The sequence below is a fragment of the Elgaria multicarinata genome, chromosome 13 (genome assembly GCF_023053635.1).
Source record: "Elgaria multicarinata webbii isolate HBS135686 ecotype San Diego chromosome 13, rElgMul1.1.pri, whole genome shotgun sequence".
NCBI classification, from domain to species: domain Eukaryota; kingdom Metazoa; phylum Chordata; class Lepidosauria; order Squamata; family Anguidae; genus Elgaria; species Elgaria multicarinata.
This window is the reverse complement of record NC_086183.1, coordinates 30418957-30440762: the sequence shown is the minus strand read 5'-3', so window position 1 is coordinate 30440762 and position 21806 is coordinate 30418957. Positions and strand designations below refer to the sequence as shown.

At 48.2% G+C, this 21806-nt stretch overlaps 1 protein-coding gene across 1 annotated transcript in view; it reads right to left on the bottom strand.

Moving 5' to 3' along the window:
• Nucleotides 1–18935, bottom strand: part of SLC8A2 (solute carrier family 8 member A2) — a 95030-nt gene extending 76095 nt beyond the window's left edge. The window contains exon 1 of the mRNA XM_063140835.1: nt 18785–18935. The gene's annotated coding sequence lies outside the window, so the exon portion shown is untranslated. The remainder of the gene's footprint in view (nt 1–18784) is intronic.
• Nucleotides 18936–21806: the final 2871 nt, after the last annotated feature.

The following is a 21806-nucleotide window of genomic DNA, read 5'->3' as shown; positions in this document are numbered from 1 at the left end:
CAGCAGCGGCATTTTGCAACGGGGGGGGGGCATTTCACACGGCTGTGGGAATCTATGGCAGGCGGCTGTCGGCACACGGGGCTGCCAATTGCGCAGTCCAAGGAACCAATCCCTCAGTAACAGCAGGAGCCTCCCATTGCCCTGAAAGACCCTTGCTGAAAAAGCCACCAGACCGGGGAGCCAAAGCGACAAAGCCAAAGCTGCCGGCAGCCCTCCAGGAGCAGGTGCTGGTTGGGAAGACACTTCCGGCCTGGGCAGCCCATCTCTCCCCCTCGGCCCACAATGCATCCTGCTTCCTCAGCAGCTGCGACACCAGTTCAGTACGCGAAGGTTTCGGAACAGCGAGCTCTTCCAGATAGTGGGATGGTATAAAAGGAATCAGCTAGTGCAGCCTTCCTCAACCTGGGGCGCTCCAGATGTGTTGGACTACAACTCCCAGAATGCCCCAGCCAGCTGGCTGGGGCATTCTGGGAGATGCAGTCCAACACATCTGGAGTGCCCCAGGTTGAGGAAGGCTGAGCTAGTGGGATTATTTATTTATTTATTTATTTATTTATTTATTTATTTAAAACATTTATATCCCTCCCTATACCATTAAGATCTCAGAGTGGCGTACAGATAAAAGCGCACAGTATAAAACAATTAATATGCACAGTTTAAAAACAAATTAAACCACGAACCAAGTTAAAACAATATATAATTTAAAAGCAGTAAAAGCAGTTAAAAGCAATTATTTATTTATTTATTTATTCAGAATATTTCTATACCGCTCCCCATTGAAAAATTTCGGAGCGGTGTACAAGGTAAAAATGAAAATAAAAACAGAATAAAAACAGTTAAAACAAAATTTAAAAAGAAGCAAAAATCAGAAATCCAAGGCTGCATGTTAAAGAAAGGCTTCTTGGAATAAAGATGTTTTCAGGAGGCGCCGAAAGGAGTACAAGGTCGGAGCCTGCCTGACCTCCAGAGGCAGGGAGTTCCACAGGAGGGGGGGCACCACGCTGAAGGCTCTTCCCCTGGTGGATTCCAATCGGAGGATGGATCTAGGTGGAACCACCAGGAGCAGGCCCTCGGATGACCTCAGTGACCGGGCAGGTTGGTAAGGGAGAAGGCGCCCTCTCTCTCAGGTATCCTGGTCCCAAGTTGTTTAGGGCTTTGTACACAAGTACAAGAACCTTAAACCTGGCCCGGTAGCGAATAGGCAGCCAGTGCAGTTCCCTCAGCAGAGGAGTTCCATGCTGGAAAGGGGCAGCTCCAGACAACAGCCGAGCTGCAGCCTTCTGCAGTAGCTCCAGCTTCCGGAGCAGCTTCAAGGGCAGCCCCACATAGAGCGCATTGCAGTAATCCAATCTTGAGGTTACCAATGCCTGTACCACCGTGGCCAAGCTATCCCTGTCCAAGGGATGTGCCATCTTAGTGGATTTAACCATCAAAGGCTTTGTTAAAAAGCCATGTTTTTACTTGGTATTGAAATAAAATCAATGTTGGCACCAGTCGGGCTTCCAAGGGGAGGGCATTCCACAGTCTGGGTGCCACCACAGAGAAAGCCCTCTCCCTTGTCCCATCATAGCATATATGCTGCTTTGGTGGGATGCGGAGAAGGGCTCCTCCAACAGATCTTAAGTCTCAGGCAGGCATATATAAGGAGAGGCACTCCCTCAAGTATCGAGATCCCAAGCTGTTTAGGGCTTTAAACATCATTACCAACACCTTGAATTCCGACCGGAAGCGTATAGGCAGCCAGTGCAGTTCCTTTAAGACCAGTGTTATGTGGTCTCTGTAAGATGTACCCGCCAGCAGTCTAGCTGCTGCATTTTGCACTAGCTGCAACCTCTGCGTCATCTTCAAGGGCAGCCCCACGTAAAGTGCATTGCAGTAGTCTAATCGGGAAGTTACCAGTGTATGCACTACTGTGGCTAGGTTGTCTGGATGGTGGCTGGCCAGAACAGTCCCTTTATTGTATTATATTTTAATGTCCAAACAATGGCAGGTGTTAAAGACACTTGAGAACCCTATTTTAGGGCCAAAGCCCTTGGAATATTGTATTATTCTTATACCCATAACACCCAGAACCCGTGCAAAATGGAACATCAAGGGTGTTGCTAGGGCTGGCCTCATCGGGCTGTGCCCCGGAGCTATTCCGAAGAGCCCTGGGTGAAGTGGAGGAAGCACCTTGGATAGCAGAAGCACCTTGGAGAGCTTCTTTAGAGTTCTAACTGGTTCTGACTGAAACCCAGAGCGGATTCACAGCCCCACTGACATCGGAGCCACCAGCCTCCATTGATTAAAGGTACAATCCTGTGCATGTTGAGACAGGGAAAAGTCCTCCACCTCCCAGCTTCTCTCAGCTGGCACAGCTGGCTGGGGAATGCTGGGAGCAGTAGGTCTTTTTTCCCCCTGTCTAAACACGCATAACTTTGCACCCTAAAACCATTTCATTTTGCCAAGCATTTAATCTGTGCTGAATTTTCCTGGCTGTGCTGAAGATGTTTTAATGTGCTGACTATGGTTTTTTTATGGCTCTGCTTTTATGTTCTCATTTTTTTCTTGTATTATCCGCACACCCTGTTCATTTTGACTGGAAGCTCTTCACGGGGTGCAGTGGGGGAGCTTTTTGAGGCCAAAAAGCAGGGCATAGACTCTTTGATAACATTTATTTCTAAATCACATTTATTTATGTGGTCGAATGTAAAGTGATGTCCTTAGGGACACCATGGGGAGCTCTAAAGCCGTTCCTTCATATTCCCAGAACTCCTTAGATGAGCATTTTATTGCACACTCATTACTGGGCACTCTAGGATTTTCGTGGGTCTGTCTCACAACGTCATCTGCTTCCGTGCACCTCCCGACCCTTCTAGCCTTCTTCACGCAACAAAAAAACCACTCCAGTAAGACTGACTTATTTGTAAAGACGGAATTTGCCGCTCTCTCCTGCTGTGTGCAGGAGAAGCAGCGGGATCAAAACAGCGCCCGTTGTTTACTTCCTTTTTCAAAAGAGGAAGTAAAGAGGGACAAACGCGTGGGCGGAGAAGCGACGGTAAGCAAGCGTGATTTTCCCCGTGTGATGACACTCCTACCTGCATATCCTTATCCTTAGTTCTTTCCCTTGGTCATGCTAGAGCGTGACAGAAACATTGGAGCCTGTAGATGACATATGGGGGGCTAGCAATAGAGAGACAGGGATACCTTTTAAGTTCAAGCATCCTTGGCCATGCTAAAAAATGGCCTTCCCTACAGCTACTAAAGTGTATTGCCACATTTTGCTGATACCTTAAACTTGGAGATTAATATGGTGGCTACAGCTTTGCTAGGAGTCTGCTTGTGTTCTGGCGGTACTCAACGCTTGACTTTTCACTCTAAGCCAGCCTTCCTCAACCTGGGGTGCTCCAGATGTGTTGGACTGCATCTCCCAGAATGCCCCAGCCTGGGAGTTGTAGTCCAACACATCTGGAGCGCCCCAGGTTCAGGAAGGCTGCGAGTCTAAGCAAAAAGCAACATCACCGCTGACTCGCCTTTAGTCGTACTGAGTACAGGACAACGAATAAGCTGATTTTCTGTTATTGTGCATTGCTGGGTTAGGAGGAAATGAATTTCCTCCCGCCCATCCCCTGCCTGAAACAAGGGGTGGGGGAAACGTTTCCATATGATCAGCTGAGCCAGACTTTGGGCAAAAGAAAGAGAGAAAGAGAAAGAATCCTCTTCCATATTTTCAAAGCAAAAGCAGAAATATGTTAAACGCGAAGGGTTGTCCTTGGAAACAGTTCTGATGGGGCAATTAACGAAGATCCATGTGCTGATAAATTCAATGAAGAGGAAATTGAGTTACAAGATGGCAATTACGGCTGAAGCGCATAATGTGTGTGTGTGAGTGCGTATGCATGTGCAATCTATAAAGTTAGCATCGAGAGGGCTGGGATCTGAATGCCACGTCTGTGAAAAAGCAACCCATCCACACCTGCCTCCAAACGCTGGCTGTTAGGAGAGTTGCTAGGCTCCTCCGCCCATAGCAACAACACTGTTCCCGTAGCAACCGGGCTATAAAAAGGATGCTAAACTCGGGAATACAAAAAAGAGAAGCAACAGAGTCTGTCTGGCTCAAAAGGATGAGCTCTGAATGCTTTTGGAGCCAGCGGCTGGTTTGGGGTTGAGTCGCAGCTGTGGGGTGCGGAGGAAAACCAGTTAGAAGATGTTGGCTGCTCAGATCCTTTTCATGAAGTCTTGGGTACCTCCATCCCACAGCAGCCTCCCTAGCCCCACAGAGTCAGGGTAGCCCTCCTGAATGTGGTGAGCTGGTGATGTGGGGAAGCAAAATCCCCAAAAATCAGGTTGGGGAGATGTTCCACAAGCGGACCCCCTGCGTCTCCTGGAAGGCAGATCCTGGATCTAAGCCCACTAAGTTTTAGAGGTTTTTAAAAAGAAGATGAGGAACCTGGAAATCGGAGGAGGAGGAATTGAAGATGAGAGGGCAGTCACAAGACAGAGAGGGTTCACACGGTGCAGAAGCAATTCAGAGACCAGGACTGCGGGTACATGTATGGAAAAGTGCAAAGGGCCCCATAGTGCTTATAGATTTGCAAAAGTTAAAAGATGCTACCAGTGGGGGTTGGTGGCTCTGATGTCAGTGGGGTGGTGAATCTGCCCTGGGTTTCAGTCAGAAACAGTCAGAACTCTAAAGGAGCTGCACCTTGCATAACTCCTTTAGGGTTATGGCTTGTTCTGGTTGAAACAAGGGGCGGATTTACTGCCCCACTGTCATCAGAGCCACCAGCCTCCACTAGATGCTACTGTATAGGCAGATAGAAAGATGGCTATATACATAGGTACCCCCTTGCTGCTCTTCAATCATGACTAAGGGATAAAAGGGACCAATGATACAATAAAATAAAATGATTAATCGTCATCATTTATTTAAATGTGTTTAGACCCCTGTTCTGCAAATAGATATCAGGCTGAGATGCAAAGAAGACCCAAATGGTCAAAGATCATAAAATATTTTGTGAACCGCCCAAGGAGCTTCGGCTGTTGGGCGGTATAAAAATGCAAATAATAATAATAATAATAATAATAATAATAATAATAATAATATTAAAACATAAACATAGAATCATAAAACAAGTTTTAAAAGGCAGTAAAATATAGGACAGATTGACCAACTAAAATGCCCTGGACAAACAGGAAAGTTTTCACCTGACCCTGAAAGGATAGCAGAGACATTGCAAGTCACACTTCTATAGGGAGGGCGTTGCACAATTTCAGCCCCACAACAGAGATCTCTCTCTCTCCTTCATGTGCGCATAGCATGCAACAAGTACAGTGAGAAAGACCCTCTCTGGCACATCTTAAAAGACAGGCAGGCCATTACAGGGTGAGATGCTCATTTATGGTATTATTAATATTTAGCATTGATGTATATCTTGCTCAGCAGCATAACCACTAAAAGATCTTCACAAATGCCTTCTGTTTGTTTCAGATGCAATTACACACTGCCGAAACAAACCTTCGTCTCCTCCACAATACTGAGGACTAGAAACTTGAAAGAACAGGGAAAGGGGGGATTCCACAGTGAGCCAATCAGATGCATAGAGTATAATCAAACAGAAGTGGGGAAGCAAATTTGCCTTCCATACACTACATATACTATGTTCAACATACACTATGTACACTACGCTCAACATCAAAAGTCCTCCTCTGGGTGCCTACTCCGAGGAAGGCTCAGACGACAGCAAGAAGGAAGAGGGCCTTCTCTGTCATGTCCCCCTAATTATGGAATGATCTCTCCGAGGAGGCCCAACTGGCACCAACATTGCTATCTTTTCAGCACCAGGTCAAGACTTTTCTCTTTTCCCAGGCATTTAGCAATATGTGATAAGCTTTGCTGATCCTGGATCTGTTTTAGATTCTGCTGAGAGCTTAAAGTTGTTTATAGTTGTTTAAAGATCTATGGTTTTGCGTATGCTGCATGTTTTTATGGTTTTAAATGTCGTATATCATTTCTAATTGTTTTAATTTTATGCAAACCACCCAGAGAGCTTTGGCTACGGAGTGGCATGGAAATAATAATAATAATAATAATAATAATAATAATAATATCTTATTGGAAGGACAAATGCTCACCTCCCATAATACAATGGACTGAGGACTTAACACTATCAATATTTGAATGGGTGTTATTTTGGCGCAATTTACGAATGGATAAATACCTGGATATATGGTCTGCGTTTCTTGAAACCTATGCATAACTCTCTGCTTTTAAAAAAAAAAATGAATGGCATATCTGATGGAAAATAATGATGTTCCTATATAAGTAATGTTTCTTTGTTGTTTTTCTTTTTCATGTCCTTTCATGTATTTTTGTCCTGTTTTGATAATATTCACAATAAAAAAGAAAATAATAATAATTAATAAGAGAATCATAGAATAGCAGAGTTGGAAGGGGCCTACAAGGCCATCGAGTCCAACCCCCTGCTCAATGCAGGAATCCACCCTAAAGCATCCCTGACAGGTGGTTGTCCAGCTGCCTCTTGAAGGCCTCTAGTGTGGGAGAGCCATTGTCGTACTGCTCTAACAGTCAGGAAGTTTTTCCTGATGTCCAGCTGGAATCTGGCTTCCTTTAAGTGCCATGCTGATTCAGACCAAGGGTCCATCTAGTCCAGCACTCTGTTCACACAGTGGCCAACCAACCGTTGGCCAGGGACCAACAAAGCAGGACATGGTGCAACAGCACCCTCCTGCCCATGTTCCCCAGCAACTGGTGCACACAGCTTTACTGAAGTCCCCACCATATGAAATGCCACACCCAATCCACATAACGTCTGCTCTTGGACCACGACCTACCACTTCCAATGGAGCCACGCCAGTTATTTCCCCCAGCTCCATAACCTCTTCCGTAGACCTCATTAGAGAGATGTTCAGCACTCCCCATCTGAGAAGTGGCACCCCCTTGCCATCTAATGGGGCTGGGCAGACCCCTACCCATTTTAGGATTCGCTCCTTCTGATGTGGGCGGCACAAGGGTGGCTTGCAGCGGATTTGGCCCTCCGCCTCTGAAGGGACGGCTCCCAGCAAGCCTTGGGAGCTGTCCAGCATTTCAGCACCCAGCAGGAGAGAGAAGTGTGGAGCACTGACACGCTCCCAAGGAAAGGAAAACCAGGACTCTTTCTCCAACACAAACATTCCTGTAATTAACGTAATAGCCTCATTAACTGTATCTGGGCGAAACACCAATTAAAACATCCGGGAGGCGCATTCTACCAGAGGACAACAATGGGACTCTATTAACGTTTCTCCCCTTTTTCCGATTGAGGGTTTGGTGCTTTTTTAATAGCTGCTTTAAGCTGCCTTTGTGACTAAGACGCAGACAAAATGCGGTCGGTTCCGCAGCGGCAATCCAGATGGTTGCCTGACGAGGCTGATGCTGAAGTGGCAACTAAGGGCCACCTGGAGGACTGGCTCAGGGAAGGTTCCTGGGAAAGCCGCCAGGCCTTCGTCAACTCAGTGGAAGCAGCGGCAAGTGGGGCAAGGCGACGCGGACAAGTGAGTGCAGCTCGGCCTGCCCAGAAGCAAAATAAATGAATTGCTCAGACTGAGAGACAGAGGCTTTATAGGGCCAGCTGGAACTCCATTGGCCCCTATTGCGTCGTACGGAATTCGAAGCTGCATTACCGCCCTCTGGCCAGCAACACCGGCGGTGCTGTAGAGCAAAAGAGAGCAAGACAACAGCTCTTTTTTCCTGGCAGAGAGTCCTGGAGCCCAATTGAGTCTGCTCCCCACCCTCACTGCCTTACAAGTGCGAGTCGCCCCCTGACAGCCCTTGAGAGGACTGAGTCCCAAGGTCATTTGTGTCCAGGGCAATGGATAAGAGCATTGTACCTGTGCCACATGGCAAATGGCACAGTGGAATAGCTGGTAAACAAGACAGCAAAACAGAAAAAGGCCCTTTCCTGGGTCACCAACCACCTCACCACAAACAGGACAAGAACCCACAAAGGTGTCAGGTAAAAATGCCCTGGGCAGGTTTGCGTGGACTTATCAACTCCTGAAACCAGGTGCCACTGCCCCACTGGCTGGACAGAGGAGGGAACTGCACGGTATTTCAACCAACTAGTAGTAACCCCTTGTCAGATCCTTCAGATGACTCTGGGAACCAATCACACTCCACTTCCTGTTATACATGAATATCTCCCAGCATGCTTCAGCAGTACAGGAGCGTGAACAGCTAGCCATTGCAAGAAACCACTGGACTGTTCTTCTATGGTTTTTTGCTTGTCCAACTATTCCTCCTGCCTGCCTTCTACAGCTACCCAGATATCTATTCTTCATCTTGTGATTCATGTCTGACTGTGCTGTGTCTGTGAAATTTGCAAGGAGAAAATGCCAGGAAGAAGAACAATTCTGTTACCTTAATCCAATTCTGCCTTTACGTGGAGCCCGTAACCACATAAGAATCTCACAAAAGCCATGCTGGAGCCGACCAAGGGTCCATCGACTTCAGCATTCTGTTCATGCAGTGGCCAACCAGCTCCCCCAATAGGAAGCCCGAAGCAGGACATGGCGCAACAGCACCCTCCCACCCATGTTCCCCAGCAACTGGTGTATACAGGCTTACTGCCTCTGATACTGGAAGAGCACATAGCCCATTGATAGCCTTCTCCTCCAGGAATTGGTCTAACCCCCTTTTTAAAGCCATCCTAATTGCTGGCCATCACCACATCTTGTAACCATATGGACCTACCTTGCAGGGTGGTTGTATAGACTGCAGGAAGCTTTAAGTGCTCTAAATCAGGAGTAACTACCCTGGTGTCTTCCAGATGCTTTGGCCTACAAATCACATCAGCCCCAGCCATCATGGCCAATGGTCAGGGATTGTGGGAGTTGTAGCCCAAAACATCTGGAGGATATCAGGCCTACATAAATGGCGAGCAATTTTAGCAGTAGTTGTTATACCAACCCCAGAAAGGTTACACATTGAGGACATACAAGTAGAGCGCCCGTCGTATAGCTGAATCCCAAATGCTCAGCCCCCAGCAAGGGAGCTGAGCATCTTTCTGGGCTAGTCTGGAAGCTCTGCGTTTGCAGGCAGAGGGGTCCCCCGTCTTCCCTGGCCTGCAGGGCAGATCTCTGCTGGTGAACCCGCTCATCACGGATGCAGAAGGGAACATCGATCTGACAGGAGAACCACTCCCGGCATCATGAAAGAATCGGAGAGCAGCCAATAACCTAGAAAATCCATCATGATTAACATCTGCCGAAGGAAGAACTCCTCAGCAGGCAAGTATCAGCAGGCGCATTTTCAACCTTCCTTTCTTTGTTGCATTTCTAAACTCGGAGGAAACGGTGGCCTTTTCAAAAGATGGGGGAAATTCAGAGGAAAAGAGGAAAATCAACAGTTGCTTGCTGCTAGATGTGGTGATGGCCACCAATCTGGATGGCTTTAAAAGGGGGTTGGATAAAATCCTGGAGGCGGAGGCTATCCAGGGCTACTAGCCCTGATAGTTGTGTGCTGTCTCCAGTATTCGAGGCAGTAAGCCTGTGTGCACCAGTTGCTGGGGAACATGGGTGGGAGGGTGCTGTTGTACCAGCGTCCTGCTTGTGGGTTCCTGGTCGACAGCTGGTCTTATGTTCTTACGTTTTCAAAGCTAGCCTGGTCTCATCTTTTTGAAAGTGATGTCTGATCTGACTCTGTCGAGACCAGCAGAAGTGATAACTCAACACCTTACGTCTTGGTGTTTGGGGAGATGTTGCAAGCCGACGTGACTGGAGGAAGGACCTCTATTCCCAGGCATTTGAGTGCATTTGATGGGCTGTTTAATGCATCAGTCAACTTGTTTACGGCTGTCACTGATGTTTTAGTTGCTTTATGGCAGGAGTGTTGGACCGCTTTCCGCCAGAGGGCTGAGCTCAATTTCAGAGAGGCTCTCGGGGGCTGCGTTCCGGTGGCTGGTGGGGGCAAAGTACCAAAATACCAGCACACTGTAGCTTAAAGCTCTCATTGCCAGTAACTCAGCCTTGAGGGAGGCATTTCAAGCTTGCAGAATGGGGCACAAAAGACAGGAACCCAGCAAAAGATCAGTGGTTAGGGAGAATGGGGATAGGATCGGGGGAACCAGTGGAGGCTGGTGGCTCCGATGTCAGTGGGGCAGTGAATCCACTCCAAGCAGAATCACCCCCCCCCATTGATATAGGAGCCACCAGCCTCCACTGGGGGGGTGGCCATCTAGGCAACCCCGAAGGCCAGACTGAGAGCCTGCGAGGGCCAGGTTTGACCCCTGTTCATGAGGTTTTGCATCCCTGTTTTATAGGGTGGTTGCATTTTAATAGATCATTGTCGCCATTTGAAATTTTGCATGTTTTAATTGTATTACCCAATAAAAATAATAATAATAATAATAATAATAATAATAATAATAATAATAATAATCATCCTAAAATCCAGAAGGAAAAAGCCTTTGGAATATGGATAAGAGTGTATTTTCAAGTGTGGCAGCGCTGGCCTTTGGGAGGAGGAAGGATTACACACAGAGCTTGGTTTAATTTCAAAAAAAGAAGACGGCACAGCGGGATTAACGCACATTTGAATCACAACAAAAGGGTGGGAGCAGAGAGGGGAAATTAGTCAAAATTAAATGGATCTTTTTCTCGTTAGCTCACAGGCTGCCTCCCCAAAGTGGATTGTGAACCAGCAAAGCCTCATTACAGAGGTGTGGGGTTTAACGGCCTCTAAATCAGGGAGATGTTTCGTGGTGGCCAAATGGAGTTCTTCCCCAGGCTGGGGCTGGCCAAAGTGTTTTTCCACCTTCCTGAATCTCCCACCGTTCAGCTTCATGGGATGACTCCGAGTTCTAACCATGTAAAAGCATCAGAAGAGCCATGCAGGAACAGGCCAAGCGTCCATCTAGTCCGGCGTTCTGTTCACCCAGCGGCTGACAGTCAATGGGAAACCCACCAGCCGGACATGAGTGCAAAAGCACTCTCCCACCCATGATCCCCAGCCTTTGATAATCGCAGGTTTAATTTCCCCCATCCTCCAGCTCACAGGAGAAAATTGTATTGCGTGAGGTGTAATGTAGCACAGTCCTAAGTGTGTTTACGTGGAAGTAAGCCAACTTACGTCCAAGTTGGTGCATGCACAGGACAGCAGCCCTTGTCATGTCAACATTGCACTGCTCTTATGCACAGAGACTTGGGAAGGAAGGGTTTTGGGAGGTGGTTGCCTAGCGGCAGATAACCCGCCCCCTGATTTTGATTTAGCCCAGGCTTGAACGTCCTTCAGCTTGAGGGCCGAATTCAACTTTGGAGAAGGTCCTGAGGGCCACTACTCAGTGGTGAGGCCGAAACGCCATAAATGCCAGTATATTTTAGCTTAAGGCTCTGAACTGCCAATAAATTAGCCTTGGGGGAGGCACTTCAACCTTTTAGAATGGAGAAACAAAACTGCAGAAAAGCTGGGGAAATACCCAACCACCAGGGTTGGGGAAAGGGGAGGGGGCGTGGCTTTCTAGAGAACCTCAGAGGATGAGATTGGGACCCCAGGCAGGCTGAATTTGAGGGGGGGGGGCTGGTGGTCAACAACCCTGCTCCAGACTCCTCACCCTTCTATTGTTTCCTTCTCTTTCGAAATTAGAATTGTAAGCAGCTCAGGGCAGGGAGCAAGAGAGATCAGTGGAGGCTGGTGGCCCCGATACCAGTGGGGCGGTGAATCCATCCCAGGTTTCAGTCAGAACTCTAAAGGAGGTATCCAAGGAATGGAGTAGTTCTGACTGAAAGCTGGGGCAGATTCACTGCCCTACTGACATCAGAGCCTCCAGCCTCCTCTGAGATAGCTAGATAGAGGTTCATAAACAAATATACTGCATATAAAGAAGTGGACCGGTGGATGTAGGAACCGGAGAACAGGAAAACTGGCAAATACTCCATTTCTCCAGCGTTGCCAGGGCTGAAGTTAATCCAGATTGCAAGAGGAGAAGTCTGAACAGTCTCCTCCCAGCTCCGTTTCCATCGAGTGAGGTGGTGGGGAATTGCTTCAGGCAACGGCGGCCATCCAGCCTTCCCTGGGGCAGCTGACCCTGCCAACGCCTCCGAGGTCCCTCATTAGCAGCCTCCAGGAGAGAAACTGGAGGGAATGGCAAAGGGGGTTAAGATTAAGGAAGCCACAGGCATTGAGGCAGAAGGGGAGGTGAAGAGAGGGCAGCATTTCCGGTGCGGGGAAGGGATGAGGGGCAGAAGGGCCTCGGGGTGGTGGCACAAAATACTGCAGGGGTGTAAGTTGGGTAGAGGATCAACCCTCACTTCTTTCCCCCCTTTATTTTTGGAGCTGCTGGAGAGGCAGCGTGAAATACATTTCTTTCACGCCACCGCCTCCTCCTCCTCCTCCTCCTCGGCAATTCTCACACATATTCATCTGCCGTTCAGTAGCAGATTGTGACTTGTTACTAGGACATGCGGTGTATCAAATTTGGATTTCGTTGGCACGGAATTACACGCACAGCATGGGTTGTGTTCTGCATTTGTGTACGCACGTGCAAGCCGAGGAACTCTTTGGTTTGTTATTTATTAAACGGCATTATTTTTTTTTAGATCCTGTCTTTCAATCCTAGGCTATCAGGGACGGTACAGTCCTAGGCTATCAGGGACGGTATAAAAACCAAAAGATGCCGCGATATAATAGAACAAAACCATAAAGCATCAGAATGAAAACCAATCAAAGGCCTAAAACAACAGCCACTAAAGAAAAACCAGAATAACATTGTACATTGATGGTGCTATATAAATAAATAATAAAAAATAATAATAACACTTTAAAATAACAACGCAGAACCCTCTCGTGTGTGCTTGTTCACAGACACACGTCCTTGCTGTGTATAGCAGACCAAAACCAGGACTCTTATTGCAATGTCTCCCACTCACAAAGCAGATCCATGGCGATGCTTAGAACACACATATGCGACAAGAGATCGAAAGGAACGTAAGAACCAGCACACTGCCTCACATTAAGGACCATGTAGCCCAGCATCAGTGTTCAGTCAGATGCCTTCAGTAAGGCACGAAATGATGGCCAACCCACACAGAAGGAAAATGTGGATCTGATATGCTGCCTCTGCACATGGAAGTTAACATTTTGCTATCAGCTCCTCTGATAGATCATGAATTTGTGTAATCCGTTTTGCAGAGCCGTCTGAGCTGGTGGCAGCCGTGAGACCTCTTCTCATGGATTTCTGTAAATTAATTATGCATTATGCTAATGAGGTCCACCCCAAATCGCATGGAGTGAACTCTCACAAGCCAGCCAACCAGGCACCAAAATTGTCCATGAGTCCATGGGGGGAAAAATCTTATACTATCTTTCACTGAGTTATCCAATTCTGATCTTTGTAAACCGCCCAGACACCTTCGGCTATGGGGCAGTATATTAATGATAATCATCATCATCATTATCATCATCATCATCATCATCATCATCATCATCATCATCATCTGAGCTCTAGGATGGCCTCTAATTTATTACTGCTTACCCTGAGACTTGTGGATAAATTTGGCTAATGTTTAAATAAAAATATATTGTTCTTTTATGTGAAGCAGAGGGAGAAGCAAACCTGTCTCTAAGTTTGGGGTGTCCCGGTTACTGACAGGGGAAGAGTCAAATTGTTTATTTCGATTAGGGCATTTTTCTGCAACCCGGCATGCTGGACATGGTTTAGACTGTAATTTCAGTCATCTCTGAAGCTTCGCCATGCTGAATGGGTCTGATGGGAGTTATGCCTGGTATGGAGAATGTGGATAGAGAGACATTTTTCTCCCTCTCTCAAAATACTAGAACCCAAGGGGGTCATCCCATGAAACTGATTGGTGGGAGATCCAGGACAAATAAAAGGAAAGACTTCTTCACAAAGCACATAGTTACATTATGGAACTCACTACCACATGTAGTAATGGCCACCAATCTGGATGGCTTCAAAAGGGGGTTGGATAAATCCCTGGAGGAGAATGCTATCAAGGGCTTCTAGCCCTGATGGTTGTGTGCTATCTCCAGTATTCGAGGCAATAAGCCTGTGTGCACCAGTTGCTGGGGAACATAGGTGGGAGGATGCTGTTGCACCATGTCCTGCTTGTTCATCCCTGGCCGATGGCTGGTTGGCCACTGTGTGAACAGAGTGCTGGACTAGATGGACCCTTGGCCTGATCCAGCATCAGGGCACTTCTGATGTTCTTATCTGGAGGGCACTGGATTGGGAAAGGGTGAATTAGAGACTTCACCCACTAGCAGGATGGGAGAAACTAGAAGTGATTTGCCAACTCCAAATGTGGGAGCCAGGGGGACGCAGATACAAACCTGAACAGAAGCAATTTAGTGATGGCTGCCGGAGTGAGCAAAAGATAGTTTCTGAAATTAGAGCTGCCTGGTGTGTGTATCTCTGGCTTACATGGTTAGAAAAGGGTGTCCTTCAAGAACCAGGGTGATGTAGTGGTTAAAGTCCTGGACTGAATCTTGGGAGAACTGAGTTCTAGTTCCCACTCAGCCATGATGCTCACCTGTTGACTTTGGGCCAGTCACTGACTCTCAGGCCATAGCTAGACCTAAGGTTTATCCCAGGATTGTCCTGGGGTCAAACCTGTTCATCTAAGTGCCATCCAGCACTCAGGCAGTGATGAACCCGGGATGATCCTTGGATAAACCTTAGGTCTAGCTACAGCCTCAGCCTAGCCCTACCTCACAGGGATGTTGGGAGGATAAAGTGGGAGGAAGGGGACCATGTAAGCTGCTGGTTTCCTTGCAAGGGGGAAAAAAGGGGGGCAGCATATGAATAATGAATAAATATTTAGACCCTCTGAAATCAAGTTAAATTAGTCATGCCTTGAGTTAGTCGTGATTTCAGTGGGTCTGCATCAAGTATGACTAAGTCCGGATCCAATCCAGAGAGGGGAGAAGGGGGTGGTGGTGAAACCAATTCTTCTTCCACGTCAAATTTGTATTGCTGCTAGCCTTGTATGGTTGGTTTCTTTTTTCTTTTTCTGAAAGGTTGCTTGATTTTCTCACAATTACAGGATAAAAAATGCCATGGAAGGAAGCAACACCCGTCTTTCTGATGGCAGTTCGACAGGTATCATGTTGGCAAGAATGATCCGTGACCCAAATGGGGTATGCAGCTGGCATTAGAAGTTACCCTCTGATTCGTGCTTTATTTCTGGCATGGTCTTCAGAGCTCAATAGGAGCCCTTCTTCTCTTCCCCACACCAATATAGTTCGTATCATTTCACACATGCAAATGTCTTCACAACTGCACTGATAGTGTGCATCAGTACAACAATATGCCTTATTAATTGTAAAGATATAAATAGCAAGGAAGTGCTCATTACCTGGAAAAAAAGCACTGGATGTTGAAAAGAGCCCTGGCTAGAGTTGGCACCTCTTTCCCTCCTCCCCACTCAAATGGGCAGAAATTCAACAGGTGCAGCTTTCCCCATGCACGGGGAAATGCATCAATGCAGGAGCTGTTCCTGGCAAGTTCCTGGCATCTGTGTAGCCGTAATCTACCCCGGATGGGTAAGAACGTTAGATTAAAAATGCAAAACACTCAACACACAAGTTATAATAAAATATGAACAGCCATCTTCACGGCATTAAAAGCAGCCTGGCATTTTCCCCGCTGCCAGCAAGTGCTCATGTAGTGAAAAGGATTCCTCTGACAGGACCTCATTTATTTTATTTATTTCCCGCTCTTTTTTAAAGGTGATGATGGCAACCCATGTATGGCTATTATTATTTATTTATATAGCACCATCAATGTACATGGTGTTGTACATAGTAAAACAATAAAACAGCAACGCCATGCCACACAGGCTCACATTCTAATAAAATCATAAGAAAACAATAAGAAAGGGAAGGGAATGCACCAAACAGGCACAGGGTAGAGTAAAACTAACAGTGTAGAAGTAAGACAAAAATTATTATTATTGAGGATAAAAGATCAAAATTATTATTATTAATAATAATAATAATAAAATGGCTATCCCGTGTTATCCTCAAAACATGGCTGGGAAGTAAGCATCAACCCTGTATAAGAGCTTGGGAGCTGATGGGCCTCTGGTGACTTTCATTGCTGAGCTAAGGCCGGGACAGCCTGGCTCATAGTTCTCATGCCGGCCCGGCCCTACCATTAGGCAGAGAAAAGCAGGCAGCAGGTGCAGAGGGGCAGTGAACTGTTGGAGGACAAAGCTGCTGTGTGTCACACTGCCTGCCCTTCTTCCCCCAAGGTAGCCTGCTGACCTCAGGTGTGCTGTCATCAACTACCAGTCTAGTCAGCTTCTGTACCTGGGAGGCGCCCTTTGGTCATTTGCTTCAGGTAGCAAAACGTCTTGGGCCAGCCCTGCTCTCCTGGGACTAACCTGGCCAGGATTCCTCTTAACTAGTCGCCTCGCCATCCAGCTTCTAGACACAGAGCAAAAGGCAAAGCCATAAGATGAAATGGGGAGGGAGGGAAAGAGAATTCCCCACCCCATTGTACAGATGGAAAGACTGAGCAGGGCTGGTTGCAGAGTCTTGTGTGGCTGGACATTAGATGGGGCTCCGTAGCTGGCATAAGGCCCTGCGCCCCAATGGCACCTTTTTGCATGCAGTCAATGACACTCCCTTTGCATGTAGAGCACCCAAGAGGGCTAGAAGAAAGAATTCTCCATTTGCATGCCTCCCCAGTTTGAAGTTAAAGGGCCCTCACTGCTCATGGATTGCCCAAGAGCCTTGCCCCCAATCCTGCATCCTCCAACCTAAACTGTGATCATATTATGATGATGATGATGATGATGATGGTTCCAAATAATAATACATCCAGTTCCTTTCAGGGTTTCCCCCCTCATACTTAATAATTTGCCCTACAAGACAAGTCACAGGAGGTAGACAAAATGAATGGGGAATTGAGAATGGTGCGCCTAAGTCATGTGTTGATGCAGGAGATGTGCCCACAGGTGTGTGCGTGTGTCTCTCTATATGTATATATTCTCCATCTCATAGGGCCACCAGCTTCCCCTGGAGATGCCTTTTACAATTCGGCTCGTTTCTCTACTCAGACTACACCTCCATCAAGTTGCATCCAATTGGAAAGGTTGAGAGGGCTGGGGTGGGTGGTGGTGGGAGAGAATGAAAATGGAGAAGGCAAAACTATGTTGTCCTACCTTGAGGATGCTTAATAGAGCACAGAAGAGCAGTAGATCTGTGGCTATTATTATTATTATTATTTATTTATATAGCACCATCAATGTACATGGTGCTGTCTAATGGCACTAGCAAGCTTGCCTCCATATTTTGTTTATTTGTAATTTGGGGAGGAGGACTGAGGAGGAAAGTCTCCCCCCACCCCAAATTTGGGAAATCAAAGAAGGTGCAGATTCATTTTTGGTGTGAATTTTGATCAAGCACAACTTGTAATAATTTCTCTCCCCCCAACACACACAGATTAGGGGCTGGGAGGCATGCCTCCTTATATTTGGAAAATCAAACCTCTTCCCCCAGGTTTGGGGGGAGGGGACGTGGAGCGACAGGCTTATAGCATAATAATACTCTGGAACTGAGCGGGGAGGGGAGGGATTTCAGCCCTCCTGAAAATCCCGGGGTCTCAGGTCCTATTAAGTGCCTTCAGGCAAACCAAAATGCAACTTTCCCTGCACAAAGCAGCCCTCCGCTGTTTTCTGTTACTAATGCAGCCATTTCCCTGGCCAGAGAAACGAAGCCCCAAATCACACACACCTTAGAACGAGAACCCGAGAAAACCCTCTGATTCGTTCCAACAGGAGAAAGTAATGACAAAAATTCTTATTAACGATGAATCACGATCAAACCGTGTTGTTGCTGTTGTTGTTTTAAAACTGCTTTGAAGGTGGATGAGTGGGTGAAACACGCGTCTCAGTGGAAATCGAGGTGGGGGGGGATTTATCTTCTGAGATCCTTTAAAACTGGAGGTGGAGAGGTGGTGGCTATAGCAACTGTCCTAGGCAGAGGGGTTTGAGACTTTCGCGGGGAGAGGACAGCAAAAGATGAGAAAAGTGAGGGATCTATTATTATTATTATTATTATTATTATTATTATTATTATTATTATTATTATTATTAGATTTTAGAAATAGCAATAAGGAGTCTTAGCAGTACTGGGTGGGTGTTTTTTAAGTGGGTGGGGTATTCATTTTATTTATTGAGCATAGATCTGCATGGATTAAACAGCAAAATTCCTTAGGTGGGATAAAAGCCTCTTCCACCCATATGGGAGTCCACCTAGCCAGAACCGGGGGGGGGGGGCGGGAGAGATGGGAAATGCCCCCAGGTAGCAATGAGGCCAGACTCCGAGGTGGTGTCAGCTAGCGCCGCTGCGCTGGAGTGATTACGGACTGACACCGGTTGTGGATCAAGCCGGTAAGACGTGGATCAAGTAGCTGGCTCCAAGCACCGAGGGGTGGGGGCACTGGACTATGATGGCCAGCTAAAATTGAGTGGGTGGGTGGGAGGGCGAGTGGGGGAAGCTTCAGGGAGCGAGAAGTCACCAGAGAAGGAAGGGATCCCCCGAGCCGATGGTTCCGATCCGAATCGGTCTTGGATCGCCGGTGGCCAGAATCGTGCCCCCTGGCTTCCCCATCTCCGGATCAATCCAAGCAGGGATGTGAAAGAGGGGTATGGAGCAGGGGTGGGGGTGGGGCGACAGACCAACAGCCAGAGCACCCACCCATGTCCCACCCAAAGGATCCGGTGCCCGCGAGAGCAGAAAGACCACCACCACCATCACCACCCATGGCTCCAGAGCACCTACCTTCCGCTGCACCCCTTGGCGAGACCCCTTGGTGACCAAGCCTCAGCCGGTCACTTCCTCGCCATGCTGGCCCGCCCGCTGTCCGGGAGGGGTCGGATCTGGCTGTGGACGAGTTACGGGAAGATCAGCCCGGAAGGATGCTTAGCAGAAAGGTTGGGGAGGGGGGGGTTAAAGACCACCACCACCAGCAGCAGCAGCCCCTCGATCCTGGCGGCGTCTGGAAGGGAAGAGCCCCCACCAGCCAGATCCGAGTTCTCTCCTCGCAGCCAGATAGAGCCCGCCTCTGGTGAAAGGAGGAGAGGAGCGGAGAGGAGAGGAGGGGCAGTGCTGGGGTGGGGGGTGGGGGGGAGATGGGGAAAGAGGAGGCGAGGGAAAGGGGCTCTCCAGACCCACAGAAAGCGAGGGCGGGGGGGAGAGATGGAGGCAGCGCCGCAGCTATGGGGCAGAGGAAGCGATTTGACTCCGGCTCGAGGGGAAAGTGCCTCCTCTAAGCGCAGCGAATGTTTGCAAGGAAAGGAGGGGATTCGACAGAGGCGCAGCATCGCCCGGAAAGCCAACTCCGCGGTTTCCCCGGGATTCTCCTCTTCGAGCCACGCTCAGCTGCCCCACACACGCATGCCGCTGGGCAGCTCCCCCCCCTGCCCCCGCCCCCAGTAAATCTGCGGGAGAGAGAGAGAGAGAGAGAGAGGTGTGTGATGGTGAGGAGTCCTTTCAGCACTACGGAGGAGTGGACAGTTCCCATTCCCCGGACAGGATGCCGGCCGCGTGGCGCGCGTGTCCGTGCGTCCCTTTGATTTGCATTTTACCATTGCGAGATTCAGAGGTTCTGTTCAGCTGAAAGCCACGCCCAAAGGTCCTTCTAAAAGAGAGAGAGGGTGAGGGTGGTCTGTCATGGAGTTACCTAGGGAGGTCGTATGCTCTCCCACACTAGAGGCCTTCAAGAGGCAGCTGGACAAGCATCTGTCAGGTAGGCTTTAGGGTGGATGTCTTCACTGAGCAGGGGGTTGGACTCGATGGCCTTAGAGGCCCCTTCCAACTCGACTATTCCATGATTCTATGCATCTGGAAGCCCTGAGGCTCAAGACTTAGCTCAGATCCAGGCCTGCCCCCAAATGCAGGTGCTGCTTTTTCCAGCCTCAGTTCTTCCATCTGTAAAATGGGAATCGTGGTAATTAAAAATCGCCATGAGGAGGGAAACTTCCCAGAACCTCCTCACTCCCCATGCACAGACACTACGGAAGAGAGATGGATATATTAATTAAAGATGCAAGATGTGGGAGCAGGAAGGAGGACGGCAGAGATGGACAATGGGAGGCACTTCTCCAGATCCGGGCAAGAAGAGACCAGCACACACACACACCGGGGGGGGGGGGGGCTCAGACCAGACAGTGCTCCCTCTGAAGCAGGGGTGGGCAACTTGTGACTCTCTAGATATTTTGCCCTGCAGCTCCCATCAGCCTTTAGCCAGCATACCCAGTGGTGAGGGCTGGTGGCCAAAACCATTGTAGGGCCTACACATTGCTCTCCAAAGGAACTCCTGAGAGCACCTGTGGCTCTCCAGATGTTGGGACTACAACTCCCATCATCCATGGCTGTTGACCGTAGTGATGGGAGATGGAATCCTGCAACAACTGGAGTTGGAATTCCTTCTCCTTTCCTTACTAGAGAAAATCCAGCAGTGTATCTAGGAACACATATTTATTCCTATTCTGAGAACAAAACCAGGACACCTATTTTCCCTCCAATTTCATTCCTAAGCCCACCTCAGCTAAGAAGATGAGTAATATATCACGTTCCTTCGGATCCCAGGTTTAGCTTCGAAACAAAACAAAAAATACGAGCTCTGAGGCACGGGCAAGACACCCGAGAGAGAAAACACAATTTAAATGTCAGTTTATTTTTAAGCGTGCACCTCTCATTCGGCAGTAGACCTTGGGAGGACTCGTAAAGATGTGAACTAGAAATGCCAAATGAAGCTGCTGCAGATGATGAAGAAAACGTGGGCCTGTCTCCTGCCTTTCGGGGTTTGAACTGCTCTATCCCCAGTCAAAGAAAGAGGTTTTGAAGCACATTTAAGGCACAATCCTATGCATGTTTAGACAGGGGAGGGGGATCCTATAATTCCCAGCATGGCTCAACCAGGACTGTAGATTGCAGGAGGCGGCCTTGCTGGTTGTATCACGGCCTACGGATTGCCATCTTGCTGGTATTCTGGAGGCACCAACGGTAGCGTGCTTTAGGCACCTACTAAAGACCCATTTCTTCACCGACGCCTTCCCCGCCCTGCTTGTTAGTCACTGTGGTGCTGTATCAGTTTTCATGTTTTTATGTCTTATAGAAATATTTTAGCAATGATTATATGTATTTTAATTGTACGTTAATAAAGGAGGCGGAGGGGAGGCACGACAGAGGCGTACAAAATTATGCCTGGTGTGGAGAATGTGGAGAGGGAGACGTTTTTGGGGGGGCCTCTCCCATAATAGTAGAACCCAAAGGGATCATCCCATGAAGATGATTGGTGGGAGATCCAGGACAAATAAAAGGAAAGACTTCTTCACGCAGCGCAGAGTTAAATTATGGAACTCACTACCACAGGATGTAGTGATGGCCACAAACTCGGATGGCTTTAAAAGGGGGTTGGATAAATTCCTGGAGGCAAAGGCTATCCATGGCTACTAGCCCTAAGGGTTGTGTGCTACCTCCAGTATCTGAGGTAGTAAGCCTGTGTGCACCAGTTGCTGGGGAACATGGGCAGGAGGGTGCTGTTGCACCATGTCCTGCTTGTTGGTCCCTGGCCGATGGCTGGTTGGCCACTGTGTGAACAGAGTGCTGGACTAGATGGACCCTTGGTCTGATCCAGCAGGGCTCTTCTGATGTTCTTATGGTTGAGATTCCAGTGTATAAGACAGATGTCTTTGCCAGCCCCCTCGGCTTCTGGGCATGGCATGGGAGGGGGCGCCATCTTGTTCTTTGCATCAGGCAGCCAATGTCTTGGGCTGGCCCTGTGAGCTACTTTGCTACT